Source organism: Lathyrus oleraceus, chromosome 5, assembly GCF_024323335.1.
Source record: "Lathyrus oleraceus cultivar Zhongwan6 chromosome 5, CAAS_Psat_ZW6_1.0, whole genome shotgun sequence".
Taxonomy (NCBI): Eukaryota; Viridiplantae; Streptophyta; class Magnoliopsida; order Fabales; family Fabaceae; genus Lathyrus; species Lathyrus oleraceus.
The window spans coordinates 182,230,288-182,239,899 of NC_066583.1; positions in this window are offsets into that span (position 1 = coordinate 182,230,288).

Sequence of the window (9,612 nt, forward strand, 5' to 3'; positions counted from 1 at the left end):
CAGTCAGGGTTTCTCAAGGAGATGAGGTCTTTATTGATATGGAGATTATCATATTGATTTTATTGAGCTTGTATAAGCTAGGGTTTTATTTTGGAGCCATTTCATCAAGTGGTTGAGGCTCAAAATTATCTGTGCATGTTCAAATCATCTGTCAACCAGAAAAGTCAACAGAAAGTCAACTGAAGGCTAGGAGGTGGAGAAATGAGTTTCAACATCTCATTTATGCTCAAGAGAGGTTTATTAGTCATGTCAAATGCCTATCTTGAAGAATTTGAGGTCAGATCAAAAGTTTCGAAAAATGGAAAGTGACCTATAATTGAAAGTTTCCCAAAATGGAAAGTTTTTGGTTCAAATTCAACTTGATCTTACATCATCAAAGAAGCTTCAAATGAAATTTTGTCGAACATGAAAGTTGAAGATCTCTTTCTCCCATTTCTAAAAAGTCCAAGATCATGAATTTATGATGAATGGTTGAGGAGATATGATTAAATCATTGCCAAGTGTGCATGGGATTTCAAATGACCATAACTTTTGACTCATAAATCCAAATTTGGTGGTTCTTTTTGCACTTTGCTTCTCATGACATGTAGTTTCCAAAACATCCATCACATTGCATGAAATTTGAACATATGATCACTTGTTTATTCATGAAGATTTTGGAGGGAAAATCATAAATTTAAAAATGGTGCATTACATGAACTTTTTACCATTGCCAATGTGTTAAGAAAATGATTTTAAGTGCATTTGAGCTGGTAATGGTTATTGTTCACGTTTGGAATTGCCATGCACCACAAAATTTCAATTTTTATCACCACACCTTATCCTGCTTAACTTCAACTAAACCTTGATTAACTTTAATTAAAATAGGATTAGCACATGGTATATATACTAAATCATAACAGAATTTCAGGAGGTTAATCACAATTTCACATTTCTAGATCTAGTTTCTCTCTCCCTCCAAAATTTTCTTCAAACCAAATTTCAAAATCCTTCAACTTAACACCTTGTTTTTGTTGAAGATTCATGATCAGTGAGTTGATTAGAGTGTGAATCAAGTATTGGTTTGTTGAATTCGTGCAAGAACCAAGCATTTGAAGCTCAAAACTCAAAGATGGAAGTTGATTATTAATCTAGATCTACATGTTCTCAAGCTTCCTTTTCTTCATCAAACATCATCACAAGCATTCTGGAACTGATTTGGATCATCTGGAGCTTTGAATCGTGCAAAACAAGGAACTGCTCTTCAAGAGGTGAGTTTTTCGAGCTTCATAATTTCACAATTCATGTAGATATTCTTGTAGATCTTGCTTTGCTGATCGTTTTGATATAAATTTCGTGCGATTCGGATAAAAATTGAGAGAGATATGCTTGATTGAAGTTTCACATGTCAAACTTTATTTGCTTCAATTTGCATGAATCATGTTGAATTAGGATTAATTGATGTTTGATCTATTATCTCCTTTGCATGAGCTTCGTTTTAGTATAAAGTTTTTGAAAATCTGAGCATTTCTGGAAATCTGGAAAAATCTGGAAAAACTCCATTGAAGTTCATGAGTGTTCTTCGTGTTCTTCATGAAGAAGATGAAGATTCATCATTTGCGTCGGTTTTTGTGACGGTTGTAACCGCCGCTATTTCCCTAGGGCTTTTCAGCCAAAACGACGTAGTTTCATTGCTAGGCGCGCTCCTCATTTGAATCTCAACCTGGTTCGATTCCCAGCGAAGACAAATATTCAAATCCATTCATATTTTATTGCCTTTCCCTCCAAATTTCCAATATATGTTCATCTTGATTTTCATTATTTTTTCCAACTTGTAAAATGCATATCAAATTGAAAAATGCATCAATTCATCTCCAATTTTTTGCAAAATGATCCTTGTTTTGTCTAGTTTTTTATGATGATGAGTTTGAAAGTTGTACATGGCTGGAATTTTATTTGCTCTAGGTTGATTAATCATGTATGCATATGTGACCTTGCCTTCCTCTTTCTATTGTGAAATGCTTGATTTTAATCCAATTGACTTGAAATTTTACATGCTGATTCTAGACAAATTGCTGGATGTTTTGGGCTTGGTTTGGTATTTTTCCCATTTACCATTTCTGTTTTATGCATGTGTTTGCATGGTGTGACAATTTGTGTCACACCTTTGGATGATCAACTTGTTCCATTTAATTTCCATGCCAATTGATTTTTGATGCTTCTGATTTTTTGTATGTTGATCATTTTGGATGTGTTGAATGCTCATGAATTTTTCCAGAATTATTTGAATCATTTCTGTTTTGATTTGAAATTTTCATTCATGATGATCATATATGAGCTTTGAAATTGTCTTTGGCTTCTCTTGCTTGATACATGGCCTTGCTTGATGATTCTGATGTGATCCTTTTTAGGATATGTTAGTATGTGTTTGAATTTGCAATGTGTTGAATTTTTCAGCTCCTGTTTTAAATTTTTTCTTCACCTTTGACCCTAGGCTTTGACCTAGTGGTTTGTTGCTTACATGTGAGCTTTGAATTTCAGGTTTAAGCATCCAAGTTCCATGGTTGATGATGCTTCATCATTTGGATGTTGATATTTGCTTTTGATTGCTAACACTTGCTGTTTTGTAGGGTGATGATAACTCATTTGAGTTTGCCTCATGGCTTATGTGTTGTACATTGGGATTGTCTGCTTGTTATTGACTGTTGATTGTTTGTCTGGATTTTGTACTGATTGGTTTAGATGTTTCCACAGGTACCTAAGTTGCTTTAAGTTCATTTGAACTTTGCTTTGCTTGCTTGTGGTTGGCATACCACTGAGGTATAATTCCTAATCTTCATGTAGTCTGGAAGACCTGCTGTTACTGGCAGGCACCTGTCTGAAGCCCTCCTTAAGAGGCAATGTTTGTGCTTGTTTAATTTTGTGCCAAGCAGGTTAAGTCCTCTTAAGAGGCAATTGGAAGATAAAAGGGATGTGTAATCCATCCCCTGCTATTCTGTTGTGTCATTCATCTTGCTCACACCATGTGTTGATGCACTTTGAACAAAAGCCCAAAATCTTGTCCATAGAGTCAGTCACATGTGGAGAAGAGTTCCTTCATTCTGAACTCCCACACTTTCTATTGATTAAAGCTCTCCCAGGCCAGGGATAAGAGCTATGAGACACACCCCTCATTCCTATTTCATCTGCTTCACTCTAACTCTCAATGTTAGGGTTAAGAGCTCAAAACACCCATTTCCAGTTGGTTTGTTTGTCAAGGTCGATATGACCCCTTGACTAAAGCCTAACCTTGCTTGAGCCCCCTTGGTTGTGTATAGTGTGTGCTATTTGCTTTTGATGTTTATCTATTTTGCTTCTCATCTCCTTTCTGTAGGAGTCGTATGATCAACTTTTGAGGAAGTTGACGTACGTAGAGATAGACTTGAGTTGACTCACTACCTGTGTGAGTCAAACTCTTGTTAGAAACCTCAACCTAGGACTATTGTGGATTACATGATAACTATTAGGCTCGAGTCAGTCTCCCTTTTAGTTTGTCATTTCCCAGTCTCTGGTTAGATTAGAAGTTTCTCCCCTGTTAAGGGGAACTACGTTGCCCTGATCCTCATACCAGATGAGGTACGTAGGCAGGAGATCGTGCGAGATCTCTCCGGGAACCCTTTTCCTTTTTTGTGTGTGTTTGCTTGACAGCTAGCAGGCTCGAGTTCCAGACTCCCTGTTAGCTTGTTTGTTCAACTTTTTTGTTGCTTTTGACGACTCAGCGTCCGGTTAACCTCTTGTCTGCTTGGAGTCTGACGTAAGTCCAACGATTGGCAGTCGGTTTCCTGTGTTTGTTTGTGTGCTTGGAGTCTGACGTAAGTCCAGCGAGTGGCAGTCGGTTTCCTGTTTGTGTTTGCGTGTTTGTTTTGACGTCTCAGCGTCTGTGCGTGTGTTTTGTTTCGGCGTGCGTTAGCCGAACTACGGTAGCTCTGATTCTCATTCCATATGAGATACGTAGGCATAGGATGCGATATCCTAGCGAGCCCGTTCCCCCCTCTTCTTCCATCTGTGTCTTATTCCAGTGTGTGTGCATTCTTTTGAGCAGTGTTTAGCAACCTTATTCTATCTTTCTGAGCGTGGATCCCGTCGAGTACGACGGACGTGAGGGGTGCTAATACCTTCCCCTTGCGTAACCGACTTCCGATCCTTGCGTCTCTGGTCGTAAGACCATTTCCTTTCCAGGTTTACTTCGAGCGTTTCCTTTCCCTCTTTTGGGATAAATAACGCACGGTGGCGGCTCTGTTTGTTTTGCTTTTTCCCGCCGGTTGTTTTTCGCATTACGACAGCTGGCGACTCTGCTGGGGACTCATAGAAGTTGACCTCTTGCTGGTCCATCTTCCCTAAGCGAGTCAGTCCTAGCGCTCTCTAGGATAGTTTAGGTTGCTTGTGCTGCTTTATTTATTGCATTTATGATGATTATTATACTGTGTATATATTTGCATAAATGTTTGCATGCATCATACTATCATTGTGCTGTCTTCTGTACAGGTTTGGTTCCTCTGATTTGGGGTGGGTGTTCTGAGTGGGGCTAAAACCCAGGCCCGAGTATACACCTAGGATTAGCGTGGTCTCATGTTGCCTCTCATGTTAGGTCAACATGTTTTGGGCGACGTGACATACCACAAGCCGGACGAGGTTCTTTTGAGGGAGCTCTTCCTCTATGGAGTATCCACTTTGGTTGAGTCACCTCATCTGAGCTGTTGACTTCGGTGACCGATCTTTCCCGGATCTTTGATTTAAACGATCTTATGAGAGCTGCAGCGGCAGACCCGAAAGGGCAAACTCGTTGAGTATCTTTGTCCGATTGTCGAGACCATTATCCGCTTTAGGATGACCTGATTAGAATTCACCTGTGAGGGGAGGGTTGATTCTTACAGATGCATGTTCTGATGGTGACTTTGATGGTGACTAATGGTTCAGCCGTTGATCAGAGTTCTATTTATAAGTCGGATTTATGGATTTATTTCTGAGACGCCGGAGTTCTGTCCGTGGTATTTATCAGTGGGGATCCGTTTATTTCAGGATTCCTTGGGTTGATTCAGATGAGTTTGTTGTTATCAGATCAGTGATTTCTCTGGTGATGATGGTGATATATTCTTCAGTTCCGTTTATTTCGGAACCCAAGTTGGATTTATGGTTACTCAGTTCCTCAGATGGTTGTGATCAGTTCAGAGGCCGTAACTCAGTGCAGTGGTTGATCAGATGACTTGGAGGATGGCACAATGCATTGCATTCATGCATCAACATCATCCACATTTCGCATTCATCCGTATCTAACTCATGTCTATCCATACTCAGGGTACATTTTTGATTGAGATCCCGGTTGAGAGACATCATGATGTCAGAATATTGTTGTCAAATTATTATCCGTCTCGATGAAACCAGGATCGAAAGACAGAGTGTTCCACATATGGATAGACATTGCATTCATGCGTGAGTCATAATAAGCTGTCTTCTGTTTTTGCAGGTGTCAGTATTTAACGTGTCTGATTGACACAGGAATCATTGCTCGCGAGCGCCGAATCATTCCCTTGCACGTAGCACGTCCGCACCGATACCCTACCAGGCGCAACAGATCCAAGCTGATGGATACGTCCAACACAGATATTCTCGAGCTGAAGGAGAAAATGAATGAACTGATCAATGTTATGCAAGGGTTTGCCGTGGGGCAAAAAACACTTGCTGATAAAGTGGAGAAGCTCGAGCGGGCTTCAGCGGCTAACAGTGGTATCAATTTAGAGGGTGTCTCCAACCATGGCCTTGGTGGTTCCAGGGATGGAGGAGATCTCGGAAAGAAGACGACTGCTGGTGTAGTGATAAATAATGGGGGTGGTTTTGGTGTTGCTACAGGCGGTGGACCAGGTCTGGCGGGTAACAATTTGAAGGACGATCTGTTTCCTCCTTTCTTCGGGGCCGAGGAGGATAGAGAAGAAGACCAGTTCTCCGTGCTTAATGAACAGTTTGGTCAATATGGTGTCCAACCACCAAACAAAGAGATTCAGGTGCTGGCGGAGAAAATCAGGGCTCTTGAAAGTCATGCTACTCCGGGGGTTGTTAACATGTCGAATATGGGGCTTGTTGAGGGAATTGTGATTCGACAAAAGTTTAAAGCGCATGCGTTTGACAAGTATAATGGGAGTTCTTGCCCGGAAACTCATCTCCAGGCTTTTGTCCGAAAGATTTCTGCTTATACAATGGACCAGAATCTTTGGATGTACTTCTTCCAAGACAGTCTGTCTGGTGGGTCTTTGGAATGGTATATCAAGCTGAGATCATCGGATATCAAAAGCTGGCAGGATTTGGGGGATGCCTTCTTTAAACAATATCAATTTAATGTTGATATGGCTCCTATTCGTACCCAGCTGCAGGGTATGTCTCAGAAGCCTAATGAGGGGTTTAAAGAATATGCACAAAGGTGGAGGGAGTTGGCTGCCAGAGTTCAACCTTCGTTGGTAGATAGAGAGATGTCTGATCTGTTTATGGGTACCCTTCAGGGGACCTTTGCTGAAAGAATGGTAGGATGCCCGGTTACCAATTTTGCTGATATAGTAGTGGCTGGGGAAAGAATTGAAAGTTGGCTGAGAATGGGGAAAATACAGGGAAATGCTCCGTCATCTGGAGTAAAGAAGCCATTTGGGAACGGTCAGCGCAAGAATGAGGGTGAATCGAGTGCTGTGTATGCCCAAAGGGGACACGGTAGGGATCGTTACTACCAGCACACTGTTGTGGTAACCACCCCTGCTGGTAATCAATCGGTACAACAACAACGTCAACCACCTCAACAGAGAGCACAAAGAGCTGGGTACCAAGTGAGAGGAAAGGGGATTGATCGTCAGTTTGATAAGCCACCCGTGACATATGCTTTTCTGTTTAAGAAGTTGATGGATCTTGGGTTGGTTCAGCCGAGGACGATGGCTCCAGTAAGACCCGATCAGAGGCCTCCTAACTATGATGAGAACGCCAAGTGTGAATTCCATTCTGGTACACCAGGGCATAACATCGAGGGTTGTAGAGCTTTTAAGCATGTGGTTCAGGATCTGGTAGACTCCAAGGCCATCAATTTTGCACCATCTCCGAATGTTAATGCTAATCCCATGTCGGCGCATGGTCAGGTGATGGTGGGTGTAATTGCTGAAGATTCAGGTCACGTCAATGCGGTGGGTGAAGAGACTGACAGTGACTGTGAGCTTGATGGTTGGATAAAACCGTGCGTACGAGGAATGGAAGTCCAGAACTGGAAGGCCGAAAAGATCATCACTGTCACTCATCGTGAAGAGTAATATTTCTGTTTGCATGAAAGCCATACGTTTTGCCCGAAACGTAATGGTTCATTGTAAGGGCCACCTCATGTGTTTCATTGTGCGACATTTTGCATCATTAATAAATGGATGTTTTTTGTATAAAAAGCGGTGTTCCCTGTTTTTCATTTATTTTTGCAGTTTAAAAAACAAAAATAAAAATGGCAATGTTTATTTTCATTTTTCCTTCTTTTTGATTGGCTTCGTTCCGACTGTTGTATGCTCCGGATCTCATTGATAATAATTCGGTTACACCTTCATATGACTTCGACAATCCGAGCTATCATGCCGAAGATGAAGGCGAAGAAGATTGTGAACTGCCGGAGGAATTAGCCAGGTTGTTGAAACAAGAGGAGAAGGTGAGTCAACCGCACGAGGAGTGAGTTGAAGTTGTTAATCGGGGCACCGAGGAGGTCTGAAAGGAAATAAAGGTTAGGGCTGCCTTGGAGGCGCGTGTCAAGAGCGGAGGTGATGTCATTCGGTCTCAAGAACGCCGGTATCACGTATCAAAGAGTTATGGTGACTTTGTTTCATGATATGATTCATCATGAAATCGAATGTTATGTTGATGACATGATAGCAAAGTCCCAAACAGAAGAGGGGCATCTGGTAGATCTGGCCAAGTTGTTTGACCGATTGAGACAATTCAGAATGAGGTTGAATCCGAATAAGTGCATTTTCGGAGTGCGGTCCGGTAAACTGCTGGGGCTTATTGTAAGCGAAAGAGGAATCGAGGTTGATCCTGCTGAAAAAAAGTAATACAAGAAATGCCTGAACCGAGAACGGAAAAAGAGGTTCGTGGTTTCTTAGGTAGATTGAACTGCATCTCACGGTTCATATCTCATCTAACAGCCATGTGTGAACCCATATAAAAAAAAGAGATCAAACGGTCAGGTGAAATAACGATTGCCAAAGGGCATTGAGAAATAAAAGAATAAGTTCCAGGAGCCTCCGATTCTATTTCCTTCCTGTGGAGGGAGACCGTAAACCCATACTTGATAGTCCTCGAGGAGTCTATGAGGTGTGTACTGGGGCAGCATGACGAGTCTGGTCGAAAAGAGCATGCAATTTGCCTTAGCAAAAAGTTTACCGACTGTGAAACAATATATTCACTGCTCGAGAAAACTTGCTGTACTTTGGCATAGGCTGCTCGCCGACTGAGACAGTATATGCTGGTTCATACCACTTTATGGATTTCCAAGATGGATCTGATCAAGTATAAAATTGCGAAGCCAGCATTGGCCGGACGGGTTGCGAGATGGCAAATGATTTTAACGAATACGATATTCAGTATACCTCTCAGAAAGCAACAAAGGGGAGTGTATTGTCTGATTACCTCACCCAGCAACCCATGGAGGATTATCAACCGATGATGTTTGAGTTCCCTGATGAGGACATCGAGGTTCTCAAATCGAAAGATTGTGAGGACCGATCCCGGAGGAGGGGCCTGACCCTGAATCCAAACTGATTCTGATGTTTGATGGGGTCGTCAACATGAATGATAGGAGTTGGTGTTGCTTTGGTCACGACAAAGGGATCCCATGTCCCTTGTGCTGCTAAGATGACATTTGAATGCACCAACATTGGTGGCTGAGTACGAAGCTGGTATCCTGGGTATCGATCTTCGGTGCGTACGTCTACTGGGGCAAAGCCTTTCTCACTCATGTATGGGATGGAAGTTGTGTTACCTATTGAGGTCCAGATCTCATCATGGAGAGTCCGGATGGATGAAATTGGAAAAGGCTGAATGGATAAGGACTCGGTACGAAGAGTTGAGCCTAATTGAGAAAAAGAGGCTGGCAACTGTTTGTCATAGACAGTTGTGCCAACAGCGAATGAAGCGTGCTTTTGACCGGAAGGTGCGGCCTCGTGTGTATCACATAGGCGATATGGTGTTGAAAAGGATCCTTCCTCCTCAAAACGATTGTAGGGGCAAGTGGACACCCAATTATGAAGGTCCATTCGTGGTCAAGAAGGTTTTCTCTGGCGGAGCCTTGTTGTTGACGACCATGGATGGCGAGGAATTTCCATCCCTTGTGAATGCGGACGCAGTTAAAAAATACTTCGTATAAGAGACCCGCTGGACGAAAAGAATAAAATAGTCCAGGAAAAAATGGGCATCCCGGCGAACCAGAAAAAAAAATGAAAAAGGTTCGGGCAAAAATTAGGGATAAAAAAGAAAAAACTGTACACCCGACAAGTCGAAAACCCCACAAGGGCGACTTGGGCAAAAAAGGGTATCCCGGTGGACTGAAAACCCGAAAGGACGGTCCAAGCAAAAGAGGGATTGAAACGAACA